The following is a 7318-nucleotide window of genomic DNA, read 5'->3' as shown; positions in this document are numbered from 1 at the left end:
GTTGGCCCAGGATCGAGCATTGTTTCGTTCTGCTGTGCATGGGGTCGCTATGAGTCGGTTCCGACTCGATGGCACCTGACAACAACAACAACAACAAGAGAGGCTGGTGGATTTGATCCTCTGACCTTGCAGTTAGCAGTCCAATGCTTATTCTATGGTGTCACACTAGGACTCAATCATTGTGCTAAATGTCAGGAATTTAAGACTCATTAAGTTGGCTACTTGTGATGTAGTGGTTAGGCACTTGGGTGTGAACTGGAAGGTCAGTTGTTCAATCCGACCAGCTATTCCTTGGGAACTCAGCTTCTGTAAAAATACAGAGTTGGAAACTCTATGGGGGAAATTGTGCTTTGTCCTATAGGATCTCTATGAGTTGAACTAACTTTATTACAGTGGGTTGCTACAAGCACTGACTTAATAAGATTATTGTTTAATATGGCAAACACACATAAACACATAATTATAGCACAGTGGGATGCATGCTAAAATGAAGGATTGTATTAGGTACTATGGAAGATTAGAGGAGGGACAACTATACTCTGCCTGGTTTTGTGAAGAGAATAAAAGCATAAATTCAGTTTAATAGTGTTCATAACCTCTTTTTGCAATTTAGGGAAGAAGTAATCAATGAAGACAGAAGCTTGGTTCATGCTTTGCTTAGCTAATTATAGTCTAGAAACTTTAACAACTTAAGCAAAATATTATGATACCTAAATGAAGATATGTTCAGTTAAAGAAAAGCTTTGCCTCCAGGTCTGTAGGTGTCTACATAATTTACACATGAGTGTATTGCTTTTTCAATGTAGGTAAATGACTGAAAGACAAAAGTAGGAGCAGAATTGAATATTCAATGAAGAGTTTGAATGACAGAATGACTAAATTATCTGTGCCTTTTACACCATCCTGATGTGGCACTGTGGGCGAATGCACTGGATTACAAAATCGGTTGAACTATAAGGTTGGTGATTCAAGATCACCAGTTGTTCCTCAAAAACTCTATACAGGGTCTCTATGGGTTGGAACCAATTCAATGGCACTTAACAACAACAACCCTGAAAACTAATTATTTAATTATCATGATTTAATCTCAGTCCACAAAATTCCCATAAATGTCATTCGAGAAAAAATTTATAAATATGTTATAAAGGTTACAATATGATAATGTATTTATTTGGTTTCCTAATATATTCTACTGACATCATTTTGTTATCAAAATACAGAAGCAAAAACTTTCTAACTTATATTTGAAAGATTTCTAAAATTTATTACTGTAGGAATAAATTCAGCACTGTGATTTGAACAAGAACATCACCATACTCAAAACCTAGTTCTAATCAGAGGATTACTGTTTCAGAATGCTTAATTGACAATCATAGAATAAATAAAAGGAGATCACTGAAAATTTCTGATCATTAAGACACATCTCGCTAAAGGATTTTGCAATGAATGGGAAATATTCCTAAATACAAAAGTTCTATCAAATATGATTACATTTACCCTCAAACCCTTATATTATAATTAACACTAAAGAATTTCTAAAGAAGAAATAACAATGTTTTTAATAGGTGTTTTGCATTTGTAAACCTGTGCATTTATAGTTTCATGCTTTTCCATTTCTATGTTTACTTAATTCATTCTCCTTTTTCCATGATTAGTACTAAAGGTATTGCATATTGTTGTTTTTTATACCAACAGAACATTTGAATTTTATGATTCTCTTTTTCTTTGTGTTCTATTTCATTATTTGCCCAGGTATCAGGTTAAACACTATGATAATGTATTGTTAATATCATCATAAATATTTGTTTTTAAAACTACACTGTCACCAAAATGTATCTCTTTTTCAGCTTATACTTCCTTTAGATTATTATTATCTCTAATATTTTGTCCAGAGTTGCTAGCAGGGCTGGTTTTATAAAGAACTATTCAGCCATCATAAAATCAACATTGTATTTATTGTGAAATAACTTAGAAACTATTTGTAAGTATTATTGTATCTAATGAAATTTGTTTCTGATACTTGCTATCCTTGAGTGAACTTGAAAGGTTAAATTATTTTACTCAGAGTAGATTGATTTTCATATAAATTTCATTATTAAGCACATTAGACATATAATTTTAGATCTCAGGGACCCCATTAGTAGGATTAATTGACAATCATGTACTATCTCAAGGAATTCCAGTGTGTTTATAAATGGCACTTTTCTCTGAAATAGGCCTTGACTAATTTCAAATAAGTAAACAATTTTCAAATAAGTAAACAACCATAAATGAGTGATATTGGAGATAAGAAATATTAATATACCTCTAATAATATAAGAGAGCAAACATATATATAGACAATTCAGCTACACATGTAAAATGTTGTTAAGAATAATGTGACTTTGTTCAACAGAAGTATTTTATGCAAATTTCAATGTACAATAAAAAAGAGACTTCAAGATATCTTGCTGTTGTTAGGTGCCATTGAATGGGTTAGAACTCATAGTGAGCCTATGTAAAACAGAACAAAACACTGCCCAGTCCTGCTCCAGTCTCACAATCATTGTTACAATTGAGCCCATGGCTGCTGCCATTGTACCAAGCCATATTGTTTAGAGTCTCTCTCTTTTTCACTGATCCACTACTTTGCTATTTGCAATATTGTCCATAGCTTGTCATGAGCCACACAGTCTCTGCAATGTTGTCCATAACTTGTCATGATCCACACAGCGTGTTATGATATATGTAGTTTTATTGCATATTCATCATCATTTTTGTCACCAAGGCCATGTTTTTCAATGACTGACCAGTCCTCTTTGTTTCTAACATTTGCATTCCAATCACCAGCAATTATCAATACATCTGGATTGCATGTTTGATCAATTTCAAACTGCAGAAGTTGATACAATTCTTTAATTTTATCATCACTGGTTTTAGTGGTTGATGTGTACATTTGAATAATAGTAGTATAAATTGGTTTTCTTTGTAGGTGTATGGATATTAGCCTATCACAAACTGTGATATACTTCAAGATAAATCTTGAAGTGGTTTTGATGATGAATATTTTACAATTCTTGCTGAATCTATCATCCTCTGTAAAGAAACCCAAGTGATTGTCATATTCAAAATGGCCAATACCAGTCCATTTCAGCTCGCTACTGCCTATGATATCAATGTCTATGCATTCCATTTCATTTTTGACAACTTGCAATTTTCCTAAATTTATACTTCATGCATTCCATGTTCTGATTATTGGTGGATATTATAGTTGTTTCTCCTCATTTTGAGTTGTGCCCATGAGCAAATGAACATCCTAAGATCTTTACAACATTTGCATCATCAAGGTCAACTCCACTTTGAGGAGGCAGATCTTCCCCAGTCATATTTTGACTGCCTTCCAACTTCAGGGACACATCTTCATGTACTATATCCAACAGCATTGTTGTTTAAGTGACTCATAGCAACCCTGTATATGGTTTCTAAGTAGCAACTGGTGAATTTGGATTGCCAAGCTAGCAGTTCAAACCAACCTTGAGGTCGAGTGCTTATCTTAGGATGCCACACCAGGACTCCAGTCTAAAACTATCCTCCATTGTGAACTATTCCCTTAGTTTCAAGCCCCAGAAGGTGACGGAGAAGAAGGGAGATCCTTTTACGGGCCACTGCAATGTTGTTGTTGTTAAGTACCGTGGAGTCGGTTCTGACTCACAGTGAACCTGTACAGGGTTCAGGGTTTCCGAGGCTGTAAATCTTTATGGGAGCAGAATGCCTCATCTTTCTCCCACGGAACTGTTGGTAGTTTCGAACTGCTGACCTTGTGCTTGGCAGCCCAACTCAGTAACCACTATTAGGTTGGGAAAAAGTTATGGATTGTGAAATATTTCACAAGTGGCGAAGACAAAGTAAAGGGTCTATTCTCTTTCTCTAAGGAAAGTGGCCTAACACCAGAGAATATCTCACAATATTCTGGTGCTGTTTATAATGTTTCAATATTCAATATTCTAGCGCTTTCTGAAAGTGTTCCACTGCTATTCATAAATTTTCAGTGGCTAAACATTCAATTGTAGTCTGCCTGTCTTTCTTCCTAGTCTGCCTTATTCTGGAAGCTCAGTTGAAACCTGTCCACCATGGGTGTTCCTGCTGGTATTCAAAATACTGGTTCATCATTTCCAGCATGGCAACAACAGGCAAGCCACCACGGCACCACAGACTGACAGACAACTGGTGGATTTCAAGATACATTATTCATTAAATTCTTAACTTTATTAAGAGAACTATTTCTACAGCAATGATTTAAAACCCAGACACATCAAAATATTTCTCAGATTGTCTGTTTGTCTGTGAATCAATTTAAGATAATTAAAAATGAAAGAAGAAAGACAGAAATTTAAATACATTTTCTGACCAAGCTAGCACGGGGTAGTCAAAATATCCATGAACTTTATCTATGAAAGACGTTAATATAACTTAGAATTATTAATTCATTTCTGAATGCATATTAGGACATAAAATTCTTAATGAAGAGATGGTCAATAAAAAATCTTTACTGTGATTTTTCACTTGCTTGAATTAACACAACTAACTTGAGTTTACACAGTTTCAACGTCTAATTAAGGCTTTGATTAGTATCTTGACCTTGCTTTCATTGATTAATCACATTTAATTTTTCTTTTTTTTAGGAAAGTTGGTCATTAAAAGCTAAGCTGGTTACATTGGTTGGATTAGTTTTACTAATTACTGCAAATAAGAATTACTAATTCATGGTAACTCATGCTAGTAAGAATTACTTGCCTAAATTTTAATTCTTCATAAAGTATTTTTAAATGGTTTTATGACTACTTTTTGTTTGACTCTTGGTCCAGAAAAGCCATTTAAAATTTTACTTCTAAAAGAGATGTCTAGCATGGTCTACAGACCCCTATGGATTCACTGGACTGCTTACCACAAGGTCAATAGTTCAAACCCACCTGCTACTCCTACGAAACTATACAGGGTTGCTCTGAGTCAGAACCAATTTAACAACAATTAACCATAACAGAGCCCTATATGAGATGGTTTTCAATAAATTATTTGGATGAATGAATAAATAAAATACTTCTACTTGTTTCATTTGTATTTAATATTTAAATTAAATCTTGATTTGAAATTTTAACTTTTGGTTAAATGATGTTCACAAACAGTATCAGAAAAAGTACAACCTGATATTTTCTGCTGCAAAAACTATTTAAAAATATTTTAGAAAAAATATTTTAGTAACAACAAAGGGATTGATTTGAGTTAGAGTTTAATCTTCCAACTACAATAAAACATTCTTGCAGTGGGTTTTTGGTGGTTGCCATCCTGAAGTCATTTTTTTCTGGGGTCATAGAGTACACTAAAATGTTGTGAAAGTATCACTGCACACGTCTTATTAATTCTTTCCACAGAATTTCTTTAGCTTTTTAAATTAAATATTTTTAAAGTAGCATCCAAAAATGCCTAAAGCATTTGTTTTCTGCTAATTTTTTAAGATTTAAATCCGTATGCATGTATCTCATGGTTTTTCAACTGATTGCATTATCTTTACATTTATCTCTTCTAATGTTACTGATGCAAAAACTATTTTAAAATAATTTAGAAAAAGTGTTTTAGTAACAATAAAGGGATTAATTTGAGTTGGATTTGAATCTTCTATTGTCTCTCAACCACCACTCATCTGTCAGTTTGTCATACTGTGATAGGTTGTGTGTTGCTGTGATTCTGGAAGCTATGCCACTGATATTTTAAATACCAGCAGGGTCAACCATGGTGGATAGATTTCAGATTCTCTTTCAGATGAAGACAGACTAGGAAGAAGGAGAGACGAACTACTTTCAAATATTTAGTCACTGAAAACCTTATGAGTAGCATTGGAACACTGTCAGCACTAGAATATTGAATATTGAAACATGATGAAGAGCACCAGAATACTGTCAGATATAGTGCCAGAAGATGAGCCCCTGAGTTTGGAAGGCACTCAAAATGCAACTGGGGGGAGTGCTGCCTCCTCAAAGTAGAGTTATATTTCTGATGGAGCACAACTCAAAATGAAGAGAAACAGCTGTAAACATCCATTAAGAATCAGAACATGGAGTGTATGAAGTATGACTCTAGGAAAATTGGAAATTGTCAAAAATGAAATGGAAGGTATAAACATCAATATCCTAGGCATTAGTGAGCTGAAATGGGATGGTTTGAGCCATTTTGAATCTGAAAATCACTGGTTTACTATGCTAGGGATGATAAACTGAAGAGGAATGGCATCACATTCATCATCAAAAAGAACATATCAAGAGCTGTCATGAGATATAACGCTGTCTGTGAGAGGATCATATCCATCTGCCTACAAGGAAGACCAGTGAATACCACAATATTCAAAATTTTACACCAACCATTAAAACAAGTGATGGTGAAATTGAAGAATCTTATCAACTTCTTCTGTCTGAAATTGATCAAACATGCATTCATGATGTATTGATAATTACTAGTGATTTGTACGCAAAGGTTGGGAAGGATCAGTAGCTGGAAAATATGGCCTTAGTGACAGAAACAATGCTGGAGATTCCATGATAGAATTTTAAAATACCTATGAATTCTTCATTGCAAATACCTTTCTTAAATAGCATAAAAGACGACTGTACACATAGACCTCACCAGATAGAATACACAGAAATTAAATTGACTACATCTATGGAAAGATACAGTGGAGACAACTCCATATCAGCCAAAACAAGGCCAGGTACAGACTGTGGAACAGACCATAAATTGCTCATATGCAAATACAAACTGCAGCTGAAGAAAATTAAAACAAGTTTATGAAAACCAAACTAAGACCTTAAACAGATCATCTGAAGACCAGATTTGATGCATTAGACGCTAAAGCCAAATGCCAGAAGAGTTGTGGTATGACATCAAGAACATCATACAGGAAGAAAACAAAAGGTTAACAAGAGAGAAGGAAACAAACAAAATGGATGACAGAAAATACTTTAAAATTGCTCTCCAGTGTAGAGATGTTAAAGCAAATGGGAGAAATGAGGGAGTACAAGAGCTACCAGAAAATTTCTAAGGTCAGCTTGAGAAGACAAAGTCAAATATTATAACAAAATGTGCAAAGACCTGGAACATAACAAAATGTTTAAAAGGGGAGAACATGCTCAGCATTTCTCAAGCTGAGGGAACTGAAGAAAAAGTTCAAACCTTGACTTTCAGTATTGAAGGATTCCATGGGCAAAATACTGAATGATGAAGAAAGCATCAAAAGAAGATGGAAATAATACACAGAGTCACTGTACCTAAAAGCAATGGTCAATGCTCA

Source organism: Chrysochloris asiatica, unplaced genomic scaffold (genome assembly GCF_000296735.1).
Source record: "Chrysochloris asiatica unplaced genomic scaffold, ChrAsi1.0 scaffold00001, whole genome shotgun sequence".
Classification (NCBI taxonomy): Eukaryota; Metazoa; Chordata; class Mammalia; order Afrosoricida; family Chrysochloridae; genus Chrysochloris; species Chrysochloris asiatica.
Note: the sequence above shows the minus strand (reverse complement) of the source record.